General features: G+C 39.0%; 1 protein-coding gene across 5 annotated transcripts in view; it reads left to right on the forward strand.

Moving 5' to 3' along the window:
• Positions 1-25,520, forward strand: part of lrfn1 (leucine rich repeat and fibronectin type III domain containing 1) — a 125,733-nt gene that overhangs the window by 77,946 nt on the left and 22,267 nt on the right. For all 5 annotated transcript variants that reach the window (XM_039622453.1, XM_039622454.1, XM_039622451.1 and 2 more), the window contains one exon: positions 17,887-17,992. The gene's annotated coding sequence lies outside the window, so the exon portion shown is untranslated. The remainder of the gene's footprint in view (positions 1-17,886; positions 17,993-25,520) is intronic.

The following is a 25,520-nucleotide window of genomic DNA, read 5'->3' on the forward strand; positions in this document are numbered from 1 at the left end:
TTTGTGAAGGGCACCCAGTCTGAAGAAGGTTGGGTTGAAGGAAGGTGGCCTTAAAGTGAAAGAAGGTAAAACAACTTGTTCAAATCTAAAGAAGCACCCTGACCCAGTATGAGCTATATAAGGAAGTGTGAATCATGAAATGATATAATAATTTAAAAAAAGGTCTGAAAATGAGGGAAAAAAGATCCACTTTAATATAATTATGCTCTCATAAGGCATCAGATATTCATAAATGCCAGATTTGGAGTCCTGTGTATACATTTCTAATTATAAAGTTTCAAAATAAGAGCATGTTCAATTTATAAGTGTCTACATCATTACAAAGGTGTTTGTTATATGAATAGAAAATGTATCCTCTATTCTGCCTTCTTTTTTTACTGTTCCATTTCTTAATTGCCAAAGTACAGGGAGTGCAGAATTATTAGGCAAATGTCCACATCATCCTCTTCATGCATGTTGTCTTACTCCAAGCTGTATAGGCTCGAAAGCCTACTACCAATTAAGCATATTAGGTGATGTGCATCTCTGTAATGAGAAGGGGTGTGGTCTAATGACATCAACACCCTATATCAGGTGTGCATAATTATTAGGCAACTTCCTTTCATTTGGCAAAATGTGTCAAAAGAAGGACTTGACAGGCTCAGAAAAGTCAAAAATAGTGAGATATCTTGCAGAGGGATGCAGCAGTCTTAAAATTGCAAAGCTTCTGAAGCGTGATCATCGAACAATCAAGCGTTTCATTCAAAATAGTCAACAGGGTCGCAAGAAGCGTGTGGAAAAACCAAGGCGCAAAATAACTGCCCATGAACTGAGAAAAGTCAAGCGTGCAGCTGCCAAGATGCCACTTGCCACCAGTTTGGCCATATTTCAGAGCTGCAACATCACTGGAGTGCCCAAAAGCACAAGGTGTGCAATACTCAGAGACATGGCCAAGGTAAGAAAGGCTGAAAGACGACCACCACTGAACAAGACACACAAGCTGAAACGTCAAGACTGGGCCAAGAAATATCTCAAGACTGATTTTTCTAAGGTTTTATGGACTGATGAAATGAGAGTGAGTCTTGATGGGCCAGATGGATGGGCCCGTGGCTGGATTGGTAAAGGCAGCAGAGCTCCCAGTCCGACTCAGGCGCCAGCAAGGTGGAGGTGGAGTACTGGTTTGGGCTGGTATCATCAAAGATGAGCTTGTGGGGCCTTTTCGGGTTGAGGATGGAGTCAAGCTCAACTCCCAGTCCTACTGCCAGTTTCTGGAAGACACCTTCTTCAAGCAGTGGTACAGGAAGAAGTCTGCATCCTTCAAGAAAAACATGATTTTCATGCAGGACAATGCTCCATCACACGCGTCCAAGTACTCCACAGCGTGGCTGGCAAGAAAGGGTATAAAAGAAGAAAAACTAATGACATGGCCTCCTTGTTCACCTGATCTGAACCCCATTGAGAACCTGTGGTCCATCATCAAATGTGAGATTTACAAGGAGGGAAAACAGTACACCTCTCTGAACAGTGTCTGGGAGGCTGTGGTTGCTGCTGCACGCAATGTTGATGGTGAACAGATCAAAACACTGACAGAATCCATGGATGGCAGGCTTTTGAGTGTCCTTGCAAAGAAAGGTGGCTATATTGGTCGCTGATTTGTTTTTGTTTTGTTTTGAATGTCAGAAATGTATATTTGTGAATGTGGAGATGTTATATTGGTTTCACTGGTAAAAATAAATAATTGAAATGGGTATATATTTGTTTTTGTTAAGTTGCCTAATAATTATGCACAGTAATAGTCACCTGCACACACAGATATCCCCTAAAATAGCTAAAACTAAAACAAACTAAAACTACTTCCAAAAACATTCAGCTTTGATATTAATGTGTTTTTGGGTTCATTGAGAACATGGTTGTTGTTCAATAATAAAATTATTCCTCAAAAATACAACTTGCCTAATAATTCTGCACTCCCTGTACAAGTCTTGAGCTACACCTCTAAATTTTACTTGCAGGGAGCCAGACTTTCTTATATTTTTAGAGGAATTGGGTTTTTGGTTTGGTTTATTTGTTTGTTTCTTAAACCACTTAACACTGACATGTGAATCATTAAATCCACTAACACCAAGTGCATCAACAAGGTGATGCTTATGGCGCTATAATTTGAACACTTGGCTTATCTTGGCATGGTGTGCAGTGTGTCCTTAAAATATAAAATATATAGGAAGTCACACACGTAGAGGACAGTATCTGAACAGTATCTGAAAGTCATGTCCTTAAGAAACAGGAAATAAAAAAGCAAGCAAACACCTGACAGAAGTAAGAGATAGCTCTCGTCCTTCAGTTGATTCATGTAGTTCAAGGAAAGCAGGGAGAAAAGGCTGAAGATCAGTGGCAACAGCTCTTAACGAATGATGAATCCAAATTTTTACATTTTTGGTTCAAATCATTGACAACTTGTCCGGAGGAGGTCTGGAGAGAGTTTTTACAGACAGTGTGGATGCTGTGTCGTAGTTTGGGTCTAGTTTTCAGAAATGGGGATCTTGTTAAAGTACAGTAAGTACAGACAGATTTTGATCCACCATGCAACACCATCTGGAAAGCTTCAGATGAGCAATAGCTTCATTTTCCCAAACACACTGCCAGTAGAGTAAAAGCATACCTGGATAGAAAAACACACAATGGAACACTATCAGTCATGGATTGACTTTCCCAGAGCCCGGACCTCAACGTTATTAAAGCAGTGTGGGATAATCTTGACAGAGAATAGAACAAACAGCAGCAAAAGTCCAAAGAAGAGCTTTAAAAGCCTGGAGAACTATTCCTGAAGACTGCTTAAAGAAATTACAAGAGCGCTTGCCTTTGTCAGTCTGTGTTGAGGAATAAAGGAAGTCCAAATATTGACTTTCAAGCTCATTAAAGCTGTGCAAACTCTGTTTTTGCTTTACTTTATGTCCATGTATGTCTGGACCATCTCTCACTGGATACATTTCCCATTTTCTTAGCAAAATCTATAAAAATGAGGAATAGCTAAAGATTTTTGCACACCACTGAAGAAACAGGGGGCATGTCCAATTTTCCATCTTTGCACCACAGTATATGAAGGTTTGAGCATGTGATGCACATGTAATGTGAGCAGGTGATATAATTCAGAAAAAAGTTTAACTTATAAATAAATGACAAAAAAAAGAACAGAATAGTTTGGTTAGGCAGTAGAAAAAATGTCCTTTACTTTAGCGTTTCAGATTTGACAGTTACACCAAACAAACAAAAAAATATCTGCACAGGCTGTGTGAAATCATGCTTTGCATTTCTTCACTATAATGAATGGGAAAAAACAGTAATGAACACAACAAATAGTTGTTCCACGAGGATTTATCCAGTATTAATATTTACAGTGTCATTGTTTGCGCGTCAGTGCTTTGGAGCACAACCCTAACACAGTATAATTAATACTAAAAATCATTATGGGAATTAAGTTAAGTCAATTAAGTAGTCAGAGACCGTAAAACTTAATATGCAAAAGTAAAATGGCAGAAATAATTTCAAATGAGGTCAAAGCAAGTCAAGATAAGTGAGAAGTATTTACAGATAACCAGGCTGGAAAAAAAATGTGTTGCAGAGGTTAATTTCTCCCACATAAAGTCTCATACAAAGTTTCATTGTCAGACAATCGTTTAGAGCAAAAGTCCACGAGGGCCGGTGTCACCCTGGGTCAAATTAGTTGAAAACTTCAAGACTGAAGGTAATTTATCCATTTCTAGTATAAAAACCTGCAGGGACACAAATTATTTGTAATAAGATTCTGGATTTTAGCATGACTGCAGATTTTCAGCTGGAAATAAAAGTCATGTAGGTGGAAATGAGATGGAATAAAAGCCAGGATAATTTTGCTTAGGGTTGGAGAAGGCGACAGTTTATTAAGAATGTCATATTGGAGGAAGCAAGACAGGAAAGTTTTTCTCTTTGACATCAAAATGTAAAAAAGATTTGGGTAAGAAAAACCAACTAGATTCTGATGGACAGACCTGAACTTCCAAGTGACAGGTTTTGGGGGGTTTTCTGTTGGTGGGTGGAATTAAGCAATCTCATATTCATATCACTGACTCGCTGAAAGTTTGGTCACTGCAAGCCAATCATGTAAATGAATCTGCAGGTATGATTTGACAGAGAATTTAGCCCAGACTGGATATGGACATTTGTATTGTTATTATTATTACTAATAAATGGAGATTTTAATAGGTGGAAGTAGTGGGTGTTTCACCTGGGGAGATGGATATCCCGTTTGCAGACGATGTGCAAATATTATATATTGTGCAGTATTATCACCATGCAGTGTTTCTTGCAGTTTAGTACCAAGTACAGTGCAAATTCAGTTTGGCTTGAAAAATAGGCGCCATGTCAGGGGTTAGAGTTATTTCACATTTCTTCATTTGCAACAGTTTAATTGAGTAATTATGTTCGAGTGGATTCAGTATTGGCTTTTATTATATACTGATGGAAGATTTCCTCTAAATAATATAATTATAGTCAGTGCCATATTGCAAAAACTTACTGATTACTGATTAATGGGAAATGATAAAAAGGGCTTAATTCAATCCATGGGAAACGCCAAGCAGGAGATATACAGTTGAGATCAGCAGCAGGGAATAATCTATCAGCATGTCGTGGTCTGATCTGTTTGAAGGGCAGTAACTGCAACATAAACACCTTTTCGAGGCTTTCAAGCAGGATGGCCTGGTCTGTGGTGTCAACTGCCTCAGTGAGATCAAAAAAGGACTCAAACGGAGCAGTCAAAAGCAAACTGCAACCAGGGCACCTCATGGAAAGCATCTTAAAACCCAGTTTAAACTTCCCTGGTTATTATTATTCATAGAAAGCAGCAGCTTGTGGAAACGGCTTTTTCTTAAAAGAAATATGTCATTTGTGTAAGATATATAAAATCCGGTGTATTGTGATCAGTGGTGTGCTGCAAGTTTCAAAGTTTTGAAGAGGACTTAGTCCAGGCTATTAAATACTGACTGATTGCAGCAGATGAAGGTGGAGAAGATGTCCAAAGTGACACACCTTTAAGGAGGATATTTCTTTTCTCATTGCATTGTGCAATCTGTGAAAGCCAGGCGAAGAGCGATTGACATTTTCATGGAGTTCATGGAATTGCCGAGCATATTTGGAGAGGCCGTTTTAACATTTTATAGAGTCCCAGTATCACACTAGAAATGACTTGTTCCATGCCGGATGGCTCCATATCCATTATAGATGGCTAGCCCAGCCATGCCAGCAGTATACATATGTTTACAGCTGTCAAAATGCACCAAGAGGAGCCACTAAGAATCTTAAAAAAACAGCTATCCATCTGAGCTGGATGGATCCTGAAGACCTTGTTGTAACATTATCTTTCGAGCATATCAATAATACATACAGAAATAAATGCGCCCAAGTGCACAGAATCAAAAGCAAAGCAGCCAGAATATCATGCAGCATGTTGACGGGGCTGCTGACATCCACACTGAATGCATTTTTCATAGATCTTTTCTTTAAAATAATCTTTAACATTTACTTTTTTACTTCCACATGCAAAAATTAAGCACTGTTTCTTGTTTAAATATTTAAAGCACAGAATGAAAATCCATGATCTTAAATGCAGTGGTAATTCATTTTGGCTCATTTCAGTTCGGTTCAAATTAGAGATGTAGAGATGAGACGGTTTTCTTGTTTTGAAGGATGAGAAATTCCAAGTTCCTTTCATGTTCGAGAGGTTAAATGAGTTATTTTTAAAAGACTGTTGCCCTTAAAATGCATTTTTCCCTCCTCAGTAAATACCGTTGATAAATGGTTTAAAATTTAAACTTACAGTGAGGTACATGAAAGTTGTACTGCAGTTAAACTCTATTTTGGTGCAATCCCTTCCTTTGATTGTGTAGTTCAAGATTGTGGAAGGGAGTGGGGTGCCATGGGTATTTCACTTTGAGTACATACCTTCAGATATGATTAAAAGTTGATGTTTTGAAGCTGGCAGTATCTAGGCTCAGTAATTGTTTTAAGGAGCCGGGGAGAATTTTTCCTTTTCCAAGACGTTCTTTGAGACTTTGTAGATCTTCCAAGAAGTAGTTTATTTTAAGTTCTGTGTCACTAATTCATCAAGAGTACGTGCCCATAGATTTGAAAGAGACGCAGCACGCCAGGCAGGATTTTATTTACCCAGAATGGAGTTTTCTTGATGAATAACCTACATTAACTTGAATATGAACCCTGTTAAAAGAGATGAAGCTCCTTCTAACCTTATGTGAAGTAAAATAGTATTATATAGGAAAAAAATGACAAAGCAAGGCATTGGCCTTGTAAAGAAACATCAGTAGTCCTATCTGGGCTGCAGATTTTGTAGTACTACGAGAGCAGCAGAGCATACCCGTGAGGCTGTTCTTTACTGTTTTAACAAGAAAAGGTGAGCCTATTAACATCCAGTAATTAACATCAATACACAGAGTTCAGCTACAGGTGATGGAAACTATACTGATTTGTATGCGTTTTAGAAATTAACAAAATAATTTTTAACGTTTATCCTGTGAGAGGTGTACTTGAAATTTTAAGGCTTTAATCTTGACTTCAGTCAATTTAATACTGGTTGAGATGCAGCGTTGACTCAGAGTACTGGACGAATGCTGAACCAGCAAACTGACATTGATCGCCTCGACTAATTCTGTTCATATTGCTAAAAACAAAATTTATATTTAATAACACATGACATCGTGGATTAAAGTTTGAGTGCCCACGTGAATTTGGATGTGATAGCTTTGACTATATAATGTTTTTCTAAAGGTAAGTTTTGAGCTTTCTCTTTGGCTCCTGTAATTCAGTGTCAGGTTGTAGGCGTCAAACAGAACAAGGACACACAGGAAGATCACTGCTAATAAAAGCAGAAGGATATGAATGTGCCACACAGGGAAACGTTTAGCAGAAGCTCAACTGAACCTCTGCTCCTAATATAAGCCTGCACAGTATTCTTCTTGTGCTCCTTGGTTAATTTAATTTGCATTGTCGGATAACCAATAAGACAAATGAAATAACTGAATTTTTGTGATTCAGCAGCGGTGAAATGAGAGCCAGCTGAGGAAATCAGATAAGTTCCCTTCCTTTGACATATTGGAAATGATCTTATCAAATATCTCCTCGCCTATTTAGTCTCTTCATCCTGACATTTGTCTTGACAGACAAATCCTGTTACAGTAAGAAATGAATTCAAGAATGTAACACAAATTACAGACGTCCAAGTGTTTACCAGCCCCGCAGAGAGAATTGGGATGTTTTCGTGAGGGGAAGGAAATGAAGAGCACTTGATTTTTTTTTTTTAACCTGTTTTGTTGGTGACTGCTGCACCACCACCTCCACAACCTGACAAAGTGACAGCTCTGACAGCGCTTGGGCACAACTCTGACATTATTTGCAGATGGTAAATAAGGAAAAAAAAAATCTGGTGCGGTAGTATGATTCATAGTTAGTCCCAGCTCTTGTTTACAGACAGGTTGTCACATTCATTTAGCAAATTACATTCATACTTAGGGCTCTGTAACATGCTTTTGCCCTCCCACTTTATTGGAGGAGAGAGGATATTAAAAAGAATCAAATCTCTTCTTTTTCTACTTCAGTCTTCAAATCTCCTGACTCTGAATCCGTCAGAATTATCAATCTCTGCAGAGGGATTATGCTCCACAGATGCCAGTGTTTCTAATGCACGTTTCTTATGCACTAATATGTACAAAATTTCCACCTTCTACAGGCGGCTCCATTACTTTCTCGTAACCCCGCTTAGAGCCTTGTATGTAACAGGATATGCTAATACTTGTCGTGCTAAGCCGTTGTAATCTTCATGCTTGAATTTGTGAGCAGAAAACCTCGCCTTTTCCACAAACTGTAAATACTGATGGCACAGTGTGGCTGTGTGGGAAAAAGTGGCATGAATTTCCCCCTTTTTTCAGTGACCCCAAAGACTATAAAATGGGAAATTGTGACGTTGCAATGTGGATGCACAAGTACATGAACTATAACTGCATGATTACAAAATGAACAGTTACAGATTAACGTAATTCCCCTCCTTCTCTATAATACATTTTCCTGGAGACTGCAGACCATATGCTTATATAGCAGTCAGTGAACCATGAAATCACTTGGTTTTCATGAAGCCAATTTGCATTCTCAGGTAAAAGCTCAATGGGCCAGAGGTAGTTGTAAAACCTTCATTTAGTATATCAGACCTGTCCTTTCTTATTATGGCTGCACAAAATGATCAAAGTGTCACTATTCCTGAAATGACACTGCATGCTAATGGCATGAGACTGCTGCTGCTTTTTGGACAATCACACAAGGATTTTGCATCATCCTTCAATCATGAGCTGGTTTTTCCTCACTGCATTCGGCTCGGGTGAATGACTTGATATTAGGGATTAGAATATTCACAGAAAAAGTGTCAGTCTAAAACACAACAGAGTGAAAAATGTAGAATAAAGTGTTGATTTTACTTTGAGAAGACCTGTTTGAAGAGAGTCTTTCATGCTATTTATATTGATCGCATCTCCTTATACTGTCGGAATATTGTGTTTAGTTGATTTGACATGAACATGAAGAACTCTGATCATTTCTATAAATGGCACTTTGTAGCCAAAACCAAGTCAGTGGAGTCCCCTTTAACATTGTACATAAACAAAATGAGAACAAATCTAAGCAGCTACTGAGTGTTTGTGTGTGTGATGTGGATAAAGGTACAGCAAAGACTTTGTCTCCCACAGGATCAATTATTTTTCTATAATAAAAGGTCAGAAATTGAAGTTACTATTGCGCTACATGTAGCTGAAAATGGCTTTTACTGTAAAAATGGAGCCACACCAAAATACAAAGGTTCATTATTTAAGTTGGCTTGCTGTATTCTTTAGCTTTAATGATTAATCATTTGCCAGTTTCTTTGGATTAATATCATATGAGGATGTTTGATGTTTAGCAAGCGATGACCTACTACGAGGTTTTACAAGTTTTGGCTGATCTTATCTCCATCACTTGTCCAATCCTTCCCGAGGGTGCTCTACTGTTTCTGCAGCCAAAATTATCTCAAAGAAAGCCTTTCAACACAATTATAAGATCTGTATGTGGTCTTAATATTACTGTTTTACATCCTGTGTGGCTGTAGTTTTGATCTGAGATGTCAGCGTGCCTTTAGTTTTTATCTCTTATGCAGCTAGGCATAAGAGAAATGACTCAGTACAGTCACACTTTATAAATCTATCAACTGAAATCTATGAACAAGAAGAATAAAACGAACAAGAAATGAATCCATGTCATGATTTCATAATCAGTTGTTGTAGCTTTACTTACAAAATGAGTATATTTCGAGCAGCAAGATATACAGCTGTGGGGATTTTCTTTTCTGTTTGCCACAATCTACTTCCCATTTTTAAAAAGACTCAATAAATACAAAGTTCTTCTGTAAGTGGATACCTGGCAATTGTTTATTTTTTGCCAGCAGCTGTAACCTCTCCTGTGAATCACATGATTGATAACACAGCTTAACACATCAGTCTTGCTATAATAGAAAATAAAAATGACACTGTAGGACAATAGAGGTTGATTTTTGAAAGGCCATAAAATGTCCATAGACAACATGGACCACCTCTTGCGGTCGCATGAGTAAGTGCATGTTAAATATTCTGACCTTTTCAGAAAGGCAGTAGTGTCATCACCACCTAGGGCAGGACTCGTCACCGAGGCAACAAAGAAATTGGAGAAGAAGGTTGTTGCAGATGGGAAAGGTTTTCCTTCCAACATGTGGTTAATGTTGTGAAAAGGTCTTTTTTTTTTTTAACAAACCATTATGTTTTCCTAAACCTGCCCATGCAATGTCACGCAGGTAGCAACGTTTTTAATGGATCCTGTTACTGACACCACAGGAGACAGAAGGAAGATGGAAAAAGTAATAAAATAAATGGATGATTTAAAAAAGGAAAAAAAGTGTTAAACAAAAGAACAAACCAGGAGAACAAAGAGAGGGAACCAGTGTGGATGACAGGAGGGAATAAAGGGGAACAGAAGGCAAAAGACTTGATGTGCAGATAAAAAACCAGGGAAAGAGACAGAGATAAATACAAATGTGGGAGAAGAAGGTGTAGCGCAGTGGAAACAAACCAAGAGCGCTATGTTTTATTTGATTTTCCTTTCTTTAATGTTTGTATAACAAGTTTGGATTAATTATGTATTGATTGTAAATCTCCTGACATAGAGCAGGGTCAGAGTCCAAATTCGGGGGCCGCATCCTTCAAAGGCCGCATTTGATTATGTCACAGTGAAGCCAGCAAACAAGCACTTGGGTTTTAGTTTAGTACATGATTTAATTTACAAAATAAGTAGGTAATCATAATTACTGGTTTTAAAGCTGTTGAAAGAAATGTTAATTTTGTAATACCAATCATTTCTACCCCCGTGTAAGGTATGCAAAGTCTACCACTAATAATGATAATGTTTTATTTAAACATACAGTAAATCTAACCTTTTAAGTAGTTCATTGTGCTCCTGTATCGTCAAATACAGTGATGGTTACAAACACTGTCAAAGCCTATAGCCATTTCCTTGTAATCTCAAACATTTTAGCTCCTATGTGTCAAACCTAAACACTCGTCCACTAACCTGTAACTAGTAGATCTGAGGGCCATACACTGGTTACAAAGGCTAATGGGACACAGGCGAACTCAATCAAGACAATAGTCACAGGAAGAAAAGTAATAAAGGAGCAAAGTGAAAAAAGAGACACCACATAAGATGTAAAACTTCAAAATAAAACGGGAGATAAGACCTAACGGAGACCTAGAAGAAAGTCAATCAGATCAGAGGCCTATACTAAGAAGCAGGATTGTGGCGTATCCAGGTAATTTCAGGGTTAACCCTGGTTTTCTGTATTACGAAGGTGGTTCACTTCTTACTGGGGTATGTTGTCATGGTATGTTATGTTGTGAACCTAACCTGTTTAGGAGCAGGTTAAGATCCGGATTAGAGATCAACAGCTATGAAATACCCGCCTACTGACCAATCAATTTTCCAGAAAAAAGAGTTGTTCCCCCAGACGTAATAAGAGGGTCTAAAGTTTTTTTAATAGGATCTAATGTCTTTGTTTCCCTAATGAGCATCAGTAATAAATAATATAGATTTTTAGACACAACTTCCTTATTTTTTGACATATTCCTTTATTTTCTATTTCTACTTTTTTTTTCTGTTGGCAGCAAACAGTTATACAATTTTATTGTTCTATTAGCATTCTATTAGCAATATTTGATCCTAAAACAGAAGACTTGCACTGGACTTGCTGATTAATTAATTCTTAATTCAGTTTTTATATTTAATCTTTAGAAAGGGTATAAAATGTTCTTTTATGTCGTTCTAATCTGCTACAAAGACTCTTTTACTCCGTTGGTATTGAGCTACTAGAACACAGAACACATACCAAGGACACCTTTTCAATCAATCAAATGAATTTCACTTTGTTCTGCGTCAAACTGAGGTGATTTTCAGTAATTTTCTTTTTTGGCTGTGGGACAGAAAGCTTTAATGTTTAAATGGATCCAGGTTAAAGTTTCAGAGCTCTAATGTGCAGCTGTCCCCTTAGAAATAGACTTATTGCATCACATTTTATCACTGAGAGCAGAATCAGTGATAAAATAATTAACTGGAATTAAAATGTTTATGTTACTTAATCACCAGGTAACGATTAACGGTCATCTCTAGTGCAGGGGAAACCCCGGGGACACTTAGCTAGTTGATAACCAGCTTCGTGTGACCGTTTATTCTGATGGACAGTGTTAGAGGAAGTGAATCAGGATAAGAGAAAGATAACCTGGGTTGTTGAACAAAGTTTTAGCATAGAGCCCTGAAAAAAAAAACACATTTAAAAACACATTTCTATGTGTTTTTAAATAAAACCATAAATAAATATCAAAATAAATACTGTAAGCACTGCAAACCCAGTGTTTCCACACAGTCTTTATATCTGTAAGTCTTTATATTGCCTCACTGTGAGTGACACATTATGATATTGCAAAATGAACCACTCGTGTTATTTCTGCAAACACTCATTCATCTTGGGGTTTTTTTGGTAGTCAGTCATGTATTTAGTTGTTTAGGTATTAGGATGATGAATTTGTAATAACAGACTCTGCTCAATACAATAAAGAAGGCTAGAAGATATCCATAAAAGCTAAAATGTTCATTGACCCACTCCCTTGGTGGTCTGGGTAGCCTGGACCTCTTCTGTGTCGGGGGGGGGGTTCTACTGGGTACCAGTGGTTCTTGAATGGCCGGCCTCTAGCGGGGTCAGCTGCACATCGCCCCTGGTCATCTAAGGCCTTCCTCCCTTGTACTCCTGCTGGGTTGGGTGTACAGATATCACTGAGATGCATGGCCTTCGGTCTTCAGTACTCTTGGGGGCTGTGGACGGCCTGGTTTTCCTGAATCCATCTCTGTCTGCCTCTGGCTCCTGGGGGGCGTTATTAGGACTTCCCATCCTCATTTTCAAGTACATTTCGTGACAAAGACACACACGCACACACTCAACACTCCTCTCTTTCTCTCACTCACACTCACATACAAACACACACCACAAGAAGATTGTTGATTTATGAACCTGTGCATTTTCGGATGTTTGGGTTCCAGGTGTTGTATGTTTGTTTTTCTTACAGGTGCCGCACTTGGCGATACATTATGCACGTCTATTTGTACTCTACCCTTTTATTATGTCTTTCCCAATCCTTGAATTAAAAGATTAAACTTAAAGGGAAACAGTTGATATATATCTGATAATAGATAATACACATTCATCTGATTTGACTATACAAAATATTTAATTATTTAATGCTAAGTTTGGTGTTAATTGTCACTATTTGTTATATCTTTGAAAATTAAATATGTTCCAGTTTTCAGCTGTGTTCATGGCCAAACGAGCAATTAGAAGGTGTGATCTTAGACACAAATTGTGAGCAGTTTCCTGACAGACATTACTCAAGCAATTAATTAATGACAAAAATTATCATTACACACTGCCAAGTGGCAATTTCCAGGTTTGAAAAATTAGACCAGGTGGAATAAACTGGAGTTCTTTCTAGTAGGCAGTTGAGGCTGTGTGTCCATGTTGAAATATCCAGTTATACAGCATTAAATGGGATGTTTATGCATTTGTAAAAACAAAAAATGAAAAAACATTTTGCTGTTTGGCTTTTATATACTGTTTCCACCTTCATCACAACTGTACTTTTTTCACAACTAATCCGTCTGGATACTGGAGTTAGGGGTGTGGTCCCTTTGATTGGCAGCTGTAGCTGATTGGTTGGTCTGCTAGTCCTCATTTCAACGCAAAGTCACTGAACTTGACTTCTCTTTTGTTTTTGTGGAGTTGGTATATTTTAGAGCATTTTGTTATTTTTATGCATGAATGTTCATAAACAGAAATAGGAATGAGAAATTTCAACTGAAAAGATAAGAAGAGAAAATAAAACAACATTGCACAATTGCTTTCACATATTCGTGGTGGAAAAAAATATTACGCACACAAACACACACCTTTTAGTGCTTTTTTGTGACTGGCCAAGTATTTTAGAGCATTTTAATAGAATTGTTTGACAAATGTTATGGCCTGCTCTGTGGTATAACCATTCTAGAAGTTAGTTCTCCAGTTTTGGTGAATGAAATACTGTTTTATTGGTCTGTTTTTAACACCAGTTGCATGTGTTTGTGTTTGGCACCCTTACAATTTATAGATGCATCTTGCTAGCATTTTCTGATAAAGTAGCAGTCCAAACTGTCCTCCAAATACAGTCAGTTCTAGCTACAAGGATTGAACATTAAAGTGCCAAAACACTAATGCTGACCTTCAAAATGCAAGTCCAAAATGGGTCATGTCACATGTATCCTGTATACACAGTCACAACCCCAGCTGCATTTTATTATCTAAGCCTTTATATTTCCGGTTAGATAGAAATATAAATTGACTCATACAGTTTGTTCTGACCTGTAATTTATGGGGGTCCGTTGCTTAGGCACTGGAGCAGGTTGTCTGCTAATTGCAGGGTTGTGTCCTTGAGAAAGATATTGAACTCCATGTTACCCCTGATGGCAGGTAAGCACCTTGCATGGCAGTGCTGTAATCTTGTAAAGCATTTTATATAACAAAGCTAAGGTTAAAGGTGCTATATGTGTATATGTAGAGCTGTAAATGATGGCATTTATTTTATACATATAAATGTAGAGCTTTTACCAGTGGACATGATGGGATAAAGTCTTTGATCCCATCATTGAAAAGTTTGTCCATTTTGAGCTATTGCATTACAGATGACCTCACTATGTGATCCATGAGCCTTGTCTGATGGAGTCTAACCATAACACAACCAGCCTTAATTATCACTGAGAAAGCATTTTTTTGTGATCACCACCTGCACTTTTAGCCGCTGACCTTCTTTGGTAACCTTGCCCTCCAACATTATTCAGGTTCAGGGGTATTGATTGGCTGTGAAATGCACACACATACACGCAATTCATCTTTTCTTGACCTCCTATGGCAAAGGTTTGTAGAAGCTAATGAAAAGCTAATTATTCAATCAAACTGCTCCTTAAAGCAATTTTCCTGGCAACTATTTTGTCTTATTTCAAGTAAAGAGCTCAGCTCAGTTTGAGTCAGGCAAGTGGGACGGTAAAATTCATTAAAGTCTGATGGTGTTTTAGATTAGCGGATATGACTCAGATAAAAACAGGTGTTCATCCTTAATAATCACCTCGCTTTTGTGGTTTCTCCCCTAGATGACTCTGGGTATTTTGCACCCAGTGAATAAACAGAATATATCTGATGTATTTAAACACATTAAGTCTACACATAGTGACACATGTTCAATATGTTCAGTTTCAGGGCATTGCTGTTCATGCACACCCATTAGTTAGATGTAATTAGGCTTTGACTGCAGCAAAACAGCTGTTGAAAATCCATGAATACATATAGCTCTGTGATTGATACCTTGTCATATAGTGTACACGATCCTGTGTGTAAATCAAGTCATTAATCAAAATGCTGACATGAGGAGGAGTAAATGACTGTAAAGTCAGGGGAAAATGAAAATGGTCTAATGGGATTCAGTTTCATGGATCTGCTGAGGATAAGTTTGACCTCACAGTTATGACAGCAATCGGGCTACACTACACCTCCAAACAGTATTGTTGTTTCCTGCACGAGTGGTTTTGTCAGCCCACTGCTGAGTCATGATGACATTGAGAATGTCCTTTAATAAGCATGTTAAAGCTACAGCTGCTGTACTGCTTGTCTTTTTCTTGGGCACTGTGATTCCTGCATTTAGTGAAAGGAGGTGAAAAATTAAATTCTAACCAACATCAGGCAATTTAGAAATAATTAAAGCTTGTACTAAATACACACACACACACACAAAAACTCCTTGCAAGGCTATGGCGGAATTAATTCCCCATACTGCTGTGGTCTATTAATTGCTGTGGGTCCTTGCTTACCTGGCAGCAAGCTCTGAAATTGTCTTCACTTCGGTTTATATCCACGGAAAGGTGAATAGCTTCAGTATGAATGCATTCACTCAAATGTATAATTGATTGAAGCTATAAGGCTTGTTTTTGTCTCCCTGGATGGTCAGCAGGATCTGAGGGAAGGAGATGCCTGCAGCTTTTTGCAGAGATTTCTTTTTGTTGCTTTTGCAGGTCAGATGTCTGGGAAAGGAGGGAAGAAAAGCATTATCCCTAAGCCAGTAGAGAGATAATTCTGGCATTGTCTTGTAAATATATAATGAAAAGAGTATGAAATGACAGTTCTGTTTTATTTCAATCTTAAAACCTTAAAAAAATGTGGGCTTTGATCTGCTTTTCCTCAGTGCTGTAAGTAGAGTTTTCCAGGGAAATCTCCAAGCAAAATTGTTATTTAGTTGAAATCTTGGTCCAAATAATGCATGCTTATAGTCTGATAAAATATTACTGCCCTGCCTTTGAGATTTTCTTAGCAAGCTTATTGATATTTACTAATGCTTCCACATCAGTACATATTAGGCCTGTTCTTTTTAAATAATGTTTTGCGGTTCAGTGTTGGTTTTTCAGTCATTCTTGTATCTGACTGTCCTATTTTGGGGGGGTTTTTAGTTTGTTTTTGATGCCACTCACATCGGGTCATCTCTGTGTGAGTGAGTGAGCGGCACAGTATAACTACAAAGAGGTCAAAAGGGAAGTCTAAGTCACCCCTGTTGTCATTTCGAGTATTGTAAGTAGTAAAGCTGGCAACACAGGAGGACGTCGGTCACCCTAACAACTGTCTTTGTCTTGCACAGATAGGAAGGAATCACAGTGATGGATAATGACTTGACTGAGAATGCCCATTGGACAAAGTTGCCCGGCACTGTGGATTTTTTTTTCTTCTTGTCTTTTTGCACCAAATAAAGGCCTGGGGCCAAAAAGAAAGTGGAACAGAGAGGTAAAGTGTTGCAGCTGTGAAAGGAAAATGGATCAGTGGAGTGGAGTGTTTGATACAGTGAAGAAGAGCCATGTTGGAGATAATGTGAGACTGGGGTGTTCCAACACTAGACTTCTCATTCTGGGCCAGGTGATGGTATACTTGAAAGTGAAGATAAAATTGAAAAGTCATTGATGAAAGACATTTTTTAAAGCAAATTTACGAGTCCCATTGGTTTCTCGCTGTCACTGCAGTGATATTACTCTCTGACACACTGGCTGTGAAGAGGGGGAGGAGTGGCCCGCGTTACCGCCCTGCACAGAACTGGAAGCCATTAATATGCTTGGAATGATAGGCCGTGAAATGTGTGACACCTACGCTCTTACTTTATTTCTTTTCTTCATTTCTTAAACTCTGACATGACAGTACACATCCAGCCTTATGTGGACTGAAGCTGGAAGAGGATTGAAATTACGTATCAAAAAGCAAAAGCTTGCGTCATAAATACTTCATTGGCTGGATGAATAGCTGAAGGTGACAAGTCTAAAGTCCTCCCCTGAATACAAATTGATGTACAGTAAAGCTGGAAGAAAATCCTGAGTGGAGAGTCCTGTATTTTCATGCATGAATGCTCGCTGCAGACAAATGCGAGCGATACGGTAATCTCTCTTGGATTGCGTGCTGCTGTACTGCAAGCAGAGCTGTGACATGTCACGTAGCTTGTTTTGAATTTTTGGGACAAGTGAGAAACTGAAGGCCTGTGACCTTGGTATTCATCTCTCTCCAGTGTGAAAAAAAAAAGTGAATGTTTCGGTAAAAATAGCTTCTTAAGTGAGTTACAAACCCCCATGCGTCTTCATCAGATATTGCAGAGTGCAGCAATAACCTTGCGTTTAAGCATCCAGTAATTTTTTTGGAGGCATTTATCACCTTATTTTTTTCATCCTGAGCCCAGTCTTTGTTTAGTACAGATAAATTCCAAAGTTGTGTCAAAATAGAATAAATTTTTCATTATGCTCCCCTTTACACTTTGTTCTCCTTGAGCTACAATGATGCAGTGAAATATTAATGACAGGACACACATTCATAGTCATGGTATCTCCAACTCTGTTTTTCTGGTGCCTTTTGCTGCTGCTTATGTTTCTTTCCTGTTGTTTCATAATCAGATCAGCGTTCATATCGCACCCAAAGCTGCCAAGTGGAAAAAGGAGCAAGCTCAGTCAATGAGATTATGAATGTATGACTGCCTCTCTAGTGTGTTGAGAAACGTTGCCTCCTTCACTGGAATATTGTCTAGAAGTACATGATAAACATCCCAAAATGTGTTAAAACAACCACTTCTCTGGCAGGCTTTTTACTAAAGCTTTCTAACTCACCTACAGCTGTATTATGTCCTAATTCTAACAAAATGCTAAAGCATGTTCCTTATTCCCCAGCGGTGTTTTCCCGTGGGAGTCGCCTGCCTCAGCCCTGAGTCTCTGACTGTTAGCTGATCAGGATGCTGATGTGGAACCTGTAATGGAGACCAGGGCTTGATATCTGGTGAGTTTGCCATGTTTTCCAATTCACTGCATATTGGCTGTAAGCAGCTCCCTGCTTAGTAGGAGCAGCTTTAACTATGCTGAAAAATGTTGTTAGCAGTAATACATCAGCAGATTTAAAGGGAGTGCTATGTCAGAAAATTCAGTGAAACTACAGGGTCCAGAGGATAACTGAGTAAAATATTCATATTTATTCTCCTCTTGTCTCCTACTGTTTGGCAGCATTTGATTTACACAGTTAGGCAACAACCATGGAGTCTGTTGACTCTGAATCTTCTTTTCTGGCTTTATCTTATTTGTCTATTTCCAGTGTACCTGGGCAACGACACAAAATTGTCTTCTCCCAGAAAATGGTCAGACTGGTCATTTTTGAAATAACATGGCTAACAAATGGCCGGTACAGTCGGTTAGCTGGAGGACTCGATAATGATGATAAAAAGGTGATGATGATAAAGAAACAGATATACGTAGGTTTTGCACTTTACACAGCAAGTGCAGTGTCTACAGGGTTGCCATCAGTGTAGAAATGTGTGAGAGAAAGTATAAAGATTGCTGGGTAAATATTGCTTAGTCAAGAAGCTCTTATCCAGCATATTCAACATGCATGTAAATATAGCAGCTATAATAATAAATAATAATAATAGAAAAATATTTGTTATTAGTTATGTAATGTCATCTAAAAATGTCTAGCATTATTTTTGCAAAGTTAACAATATTTTGTGTATTTGTAATCGAAATGTATGTTTTTCTTTAATACGACTTACAGTTTTTATCTTAACTACAAGCCACATTATTATCTGAAAGCCTATTTACCATACTTTGATTGTAGTCTCAGCTCTTATTGTATTTTTCTGATGAAGCCAATTGGAGTCATTTTGACCCCAATACAAAATATCGAAATAAATACAAAAAACGCCAGGCAGCCCTGGGATGCAATCTCTCCAGTGTGTCCTGGGTCTGCTCAGGGACCTGTCTTGCAAGCCCAAAACACCTCACCCAGGAGGCATCTTGGTCACATGACCGTAACACCTCAGCTGGCTCCTATTGAAGAAGAACAATAGTGGCTCTAATCTGAGCTCCTCCTGAATAACTGAGCTCCACACCCTATCTCTAAGGCTGAGCCCAGACACGCGTTGGAGGAAACTCATTTCCGCTGCTGGTATCCACGATCTTATTCTTTTGGCCACTGCCCACAGCTCAGCTCGTGACCAAAAATGACGACTGAAACACTGATCGACCCGTAAATCGACAGCTTTGCTTTCATGCCCAGCTCTCTGTTCACCAAATCAGACCAGAACAGCTTCTAAATCACTACAGATGAGGCACCAATCTGTCTGTCATTCTCCCATTCTACTCTACTCTACTCTACTTACACGTGAACAAGATCCCGAGACACTTAAAGTCCTCCACTTTGGGCAGCAACTCATCTCCGACCCAGATTCTGACCAGACTCATCCCAGATGCTTCACACTCAGTGCAAGCTGGAGATCACCACCTGATGAAGCTAAGAAAACCTCATCATCTGATGCAGTGATGCCAGGTCTCTCTTGGAAATGAGATTTAAACCTGGATAAATGAAGGGTTAATAATAAAATCCACAGAAATCAGGGACCAGATCCTGAGACCACCTTACCAGATACTCTCCACCCATTTGCTGTAGCTAGAAAATTTGTCCATAAATGTTCTGAAAAGTATCAGTGACTAAGGGCAGCCCTGGCGAAGATTATTGTTGGCAGTGCAAACCAAGCTCTCAATGTGGTTGTATAGGGACAGGAAACAACTAAAACCAATTAAAGCTAAACACACACTAAAGGCAGTTCTAGCACACAATTTCCCTCATGCTATTCTCAGGGCATGCTGGCTTATGACAGGAGCAGCAAACAGTTGCGCCCTTCCTGTCTGTGGTTCATGAGCAAAGGTAACACCATTTTCAAGCATTAAACAGTTGCATCAGCGGGTGGAGTTCCCCTCACTCCCAGGAGGGTCATTTCTGCTTGGATTAAGGGGTTGACAATCTAGCAGAATCAGCTCTCCTTTTTCATGTGTGGCATGACCAGGGCACGGCCCTGATCTGTTCTACCAATGTTCTAATAACTTCCACTTTGGCGAGTTATCGTCCAGATGATGAATGCAGCAATGGAGTCATTCTTCTTTAAATTGACCGACAGAGCACCACTATTCCTCTTGATATTGTATGATACTTTAATTCAGGGCTCATGGCAAAAATGTATTGAAAAAAGTCACAGAAGTCACAAAAGTCACACAACCTGAAATGATAGCATAAAACAACTGTGGGAGATGAAAAAAGTATACCTCTGGGGTCTGCACAGTAGGCTGAGCGTTAAAGTTACTAATTGGTGAGTAACCTTTTCACACAGTAGGAGGTTTATGGACAGTCTGTAGAGCTTGCATTGATCTACATTTGACATTAATGGATATAATATACATGTTAGCGCAGAGTCTGAATGCTAAACTGACACATGTAACTGATAAGCACAGTGGGTGTTTTAACTGTTCACAAGTCTGGACTTGGAATACAAAGAAGTGCAAAGATTTACGAGTTAGGAAGTAATTCAGTCTTTCCATGCTAATGGCAGTTAGAAAACTGCAAATAAAACCTGAATAGAAACCTGGTAATTGACAGGTTTTAAGAGGTTAATGGCCAAAGTACCGTTTTCAGCTTTAGCTATACACTGAAACAACCAGTGCTGAATATGATAGAAACATTCTATATGTCTAGCCAGAAAGGAATAATGATAGTATAAATTTAGTTTAGAAAGAAAATAAAATTGAAATTGGGTGGGGCTGTGCCGATTATCATTATTCTCTCAGAGACTTAAAAGCAAACCCCACCAACCTAGCAGTTTCTGTGGTCTTTATATAACTCTGCCCAATATTTCAAATAATGTGACCCATGTGTAGTACAAAAGAAGGCTCTGTCTGGAGTCGTAGTGTAATTGACTGCAGCTCTAACTAACTCTTCAAAATGCTGCAGCAGGACATGAACACAGTTTCATGTTACGGCTGTGCATTATATAGCATGAAACTATTAATTAAAAGCGAACACACAAGAGGATAGAGTTAATGGTGTGTGCTCCATGTTCAGAGGGCAGTCATTTGAGAATAATCGCGTGCATCTGAAGTGCAGAAGCTACCAGTATCCCCTTAGCATCTGTTTGGTAGACTCAAGTAGGTGTTCAGCCTGAAAATGTCATAGCACTACGTCAAGGCATATGATATCTGATCCGGCTTGCTGCCGGTAAGTGAACTCTGCTGAGGGCCTAGTTTTAGGTGAAAGTCTGGTTTATGATCCTGGGGGAATTCATTAAGGTGAGGAGTGGGAGGTGGAATTATACTGCCTGCCTTTGACCCTCTGTGGTCAGAACTCCTGTGGTTTCAGTGGTCAGGGGGTATCGCACAGTGCTGAGAACAAAGAAATATAATGGCTCCCACTTGTCCTCCGTGGGTTCAAAGGGAATGGCATGGCAATGCCAATTAGCCAGCTTGTGTTACAGAATTGAACATAAGTGCTGTTCCCTTCAGTGCCCCCACCCCCCCACCCTGCGTTGTACTCCTAACAAGCAGCATCTACAGCATACACCCTGCATAACTCTGCATATTTTGTGCACCGCCAGACATCCTGTTCTGTTTTGTGTCCCAAAAAAAGAAAATAATTCCCATAGTTTAATTAATCCTTTTTGAGAGATTTGAATTCACTCCTTTCCTGTCAAATAAAAGCAATTTGTGTTGTAAAAGTACAGTAATTTGGCCCGTATGTTTTCTTTTGACATCTTCTCCCAGCTGCTCTTTTGAGTGCAGTTTAATCCCGGTTGTCAAGTTTGAGGCCATTAAGAGGCGGAACAACAGGATTCCCCACCAGCTCATCTCTGCTTGCACAAAATTATGGCACTACAAACTGAGTGTTCTGTAAGTAGGTAGCGAATAATAATTTTATTTTATTTTTTTAAATCGGGGATCGAGGGAAGACTGAGTAGTAGGTCAAGTTGTTGCCTTCCCATATTCAAAATTCCAGTGCACGTCTTCCCTGTCTTGTGTCTGGTGGTCTGTTTCTCTTGTCAAGGAAATGTGAGGCTTGCAGTGAGTGTTTCCTGGAATATCGAGCATTCAAAGCAGTGACAGGCAGTGTCAAGTAGCAGCTCAGGGTATTCTGAATGTTTACAGCACATATTACCATGCTGAGATATCCTCCTCTGCACCTGATTCTTGTTACTGCATCTGTAATCATTTGCACAAATTAAGCCATACACCCTGTGTCAAGCACATCTTGAAATTATAAGGGAAATTTGAGCTGGTGCAGCTGAAGCTTTTTTTGTTGTTGTTCTTTTAAAAAATAATAGAGAAAATACAGTAAAAATCAAACACACCTGCATGCGTGTGAGCACAAGGCAGATAAAATAGACGCGTCGCTCCAGGGGAGTTGTGCTCAGCGTCTTGGTGTTTTCTCTGTGTTTCGCTTTCTCTTTTTGTTAGTGCAGATGCAGTCAGGGTTGGCAAACACACTGAAGACTGAGTCACTTAAACATCCTCATTTTGGCACACGGCTGATTCATAGTCTATTGATTTCTTCATACATCAGATTCTTTTGTTCTTTTGTTTGTTGTTATGCATGCATACAGCAGAGAGGGCATTCTGTGAGCTTCTGCAGGCACATATGTCTGTCTTAAAGCTTCCTCCTTTGCGCTATTATGTGATCAGAAAACAAGAAGCATCTTGAAATGAGACATGGAAGTACAACCCCATCATATAAACGTACTCATTACAAGGAGCGTAACTGAGTAGAAGAATCAATTTACATTAATGGCCAAGAATAGCACAATCAGTGTTTGTGAGCATAAACAAGCCTGTCTCCCAGAGCAGCAAAACAAGAGAAACTCTGATCTCTGTTGTCATGCAAGTGTAAACCCTGGAGCTCATTCATTCAAAATAAAAGGTGCATTACACTTTGATGGAACTCTTTTTGCAGTGCCTGCATCCAAACAGGCAGGCTCTTAACCCAAAAAGGTATCTGTAACTACAGAAAATTTCTCTCTTCATGGTTCTCTTTCATGAAAAAAAGAAAGGTTTTTCTTTCACTGTTGCGGAAATCAGCAGAGCATCACAAATAACGGAGCAAGACAAACTCTTCTGTTCATTCTTGGCAGAAGATGCTGAAATTAGAAACAGTGGATAAAAGTTCAGTAATGCAGACAGAGGCATGCTCAAGTATTAGGAAAACCTTTTTGAAGTTAAATTGGTTTCTTTGAGGGAACTCGGTCTCAAAACACATCTCAAGTTAATTATGCTTTAGAGTGTGTGTGTGTGTGTGTGTGTATATATATGATATAAATATTATTATACAGATGTATATTTACACACCAGGAAACTTTGGGAAGTCGTGGCATTCTCACTGGAACTGCTTTAATACATAATATGCTGCGCTGATTGGAAAATAATGCCTTTTCTTTAAATTTTTTGTTTTGGTTACATCTTTTATGCAAATGGATAAGGCTGTTTATCTAAAGTGCTATCTATAAATATCTACAACAGCTCAAGGGAAAGATCTCTGCCACCTCCTGTGCAGAAACAGATAAAGATACAAACCCTAATGCTCTCCTTTCCCTCTCTGTCATCATAAATGTGAACGTCTTTCCTTAAGTTTTACCCTCTGCTACATACCGCAAGTGGCTTGTGATATAATGTTGCCAGTATTGCTGTCCATCTGCACATTGGTCTAAACAAGGCGTCCCCCTTCGTTTCATATCATTTACCAAATACAGCGGATGGGAGGAGGTTGCGTGATAGTGGCAGACGAGAAGCTGGTTGCGAGCCACAGCTCCTCCATTGTCTACCATGCTGGAGAGAGAGTGGGAGCCCCTAAAGAGGCCTGGCAGAGTCTCTGCTTCCATCTGCCTGCATGCCTTGCCATGGAGCCCAGCTCACACCACTTGAGATTATACTCACGTCCAAGCTGTTACTGTAATTTGCATTGGCTCATAGGCAGAGGAGAGTGAGAAGGAGGAGGAGGAGCTGCACATGAGGCAGGGATGTTATAAGTGGACCTGGCAGCACAATAAGCTTGCTTGGGTGTAGTATTATGGACAACTGGCATGGATGGAGCTATATTAAAGTTCAATAATGGGATTGAGCAGGTTGCCTCTGCTGTCCAAGATTATAGTCTGTGTTAGTGCATGAAGTAAATTATAGAAATGCAGTGTTGGAAACTACCTCAGTCGCGTTCGCTAATGGTGTCGTATTTTTTACAGCTACACATATTTAATCTTTGTGCCTGGCTCCAGCAGCATATGAGAATTATCAGTCACAATATAACAAACAAATTAAAGGTATGTCGTTCTGACTATACCTCTTTGTTATATATTCCGCTAGTTAGCAGGTGATTTTTTCCCCCCCTGTAATTCATTCAGATGAAAGATCACACCAGGAGTAAAGAATTAGCAAAGTCTACACAAGCAAGTCTACCAGCGCAAAGGACTAAATCAAAAATACAAACTCTTGCAGTGCCCTGTCTTCTTTGAGATCATGCATCAAACCTGAGATGTGATCATAAATTCGTCTGAGAATATAAATGTAAGGCAGCTGCTTTGTTTACATAATTTCCTTTTGCTTTTTCTTCTTCTTTGTTACATTTGTTTTGCTGTGGTTTTCAGAATAAATTGGTGTTTATTCAGCATCCATTTGGGAGAGTGGCTTTTTCATGTGTAAAAATTTCTTACGGTGGGATCGTAAATGCACATTTTTTCTGATAAAATGGAACAAAAAAAAAAATCCATGCATCCCAATGTCCTGCTTTCTCAGCCTTAATTTGTGCCTAATGTGATAGTTTTTGGACTGTAATTTGGTTCACCACCTAATTTATCAATTTTACTAATTAACTAGAGACAGAAAATAAAGGGCAATTTCCTCTTTCATCAAATAGGTTGTGAGCTAATTACTTATGGTCCAGCCACAACCGCAATGACCAGTAATGAACTGACTGTAGCTGGTGGCAAAGTTACTACATGTACAGTATGTAATGCTTCCTGTACCTTACAATTATTTCCATCAGTCAGTCTATTTTGTAATATTAACAGGAAAAATCAACAATCATCCCTACTTCATTAGGAACAACTGTTCAGCTGCACATATCTAATCAGACAGAGAAAACGCTCTGTTAATGCCAAAGGTCATAGGAGATTGGCCAGACTGGTTTGAGCTGATACAAAGGCAACAGTAACTCAAATAACCACTCATTACAACCAAGGTTTGCACAAGAGCAACTCTGAATGCATCAGATGGGATACAGTAACACAAAGATGACTCTAAACAGGTAAAAACAGGAAACCGGGACACACCAAAATCTAGAAGACTAGAAAAACATTGCCCGGTCTGATGGGTCTCCATTTCTACTGCAACATTTAGACGAAAGGGTCAGAATATGCCATAAATAACATGAAAGAATGGATCCATTCTGGCTTGTATCAGCAATTCGGGTAGTTACTGCTGGTGGTGTAATAGTGTGGGGGATATTTTCT

Source organism: Oreochromis aureus, linkage group 14 (assembly GCF_013358895.1).
Source record: "Oreochromis aureus strain Israel breed Guangdong linkage group 14, ZZ_aureus, whole genome shotgun sequence".
Classification (NCBI taxonomy): domain Eukaryota; kingdom Metazoa; phylum Chordata; class Actinopteri; order Cichliformes; family Cichlidae; genus Oreochromis; species Oreochromis aureus.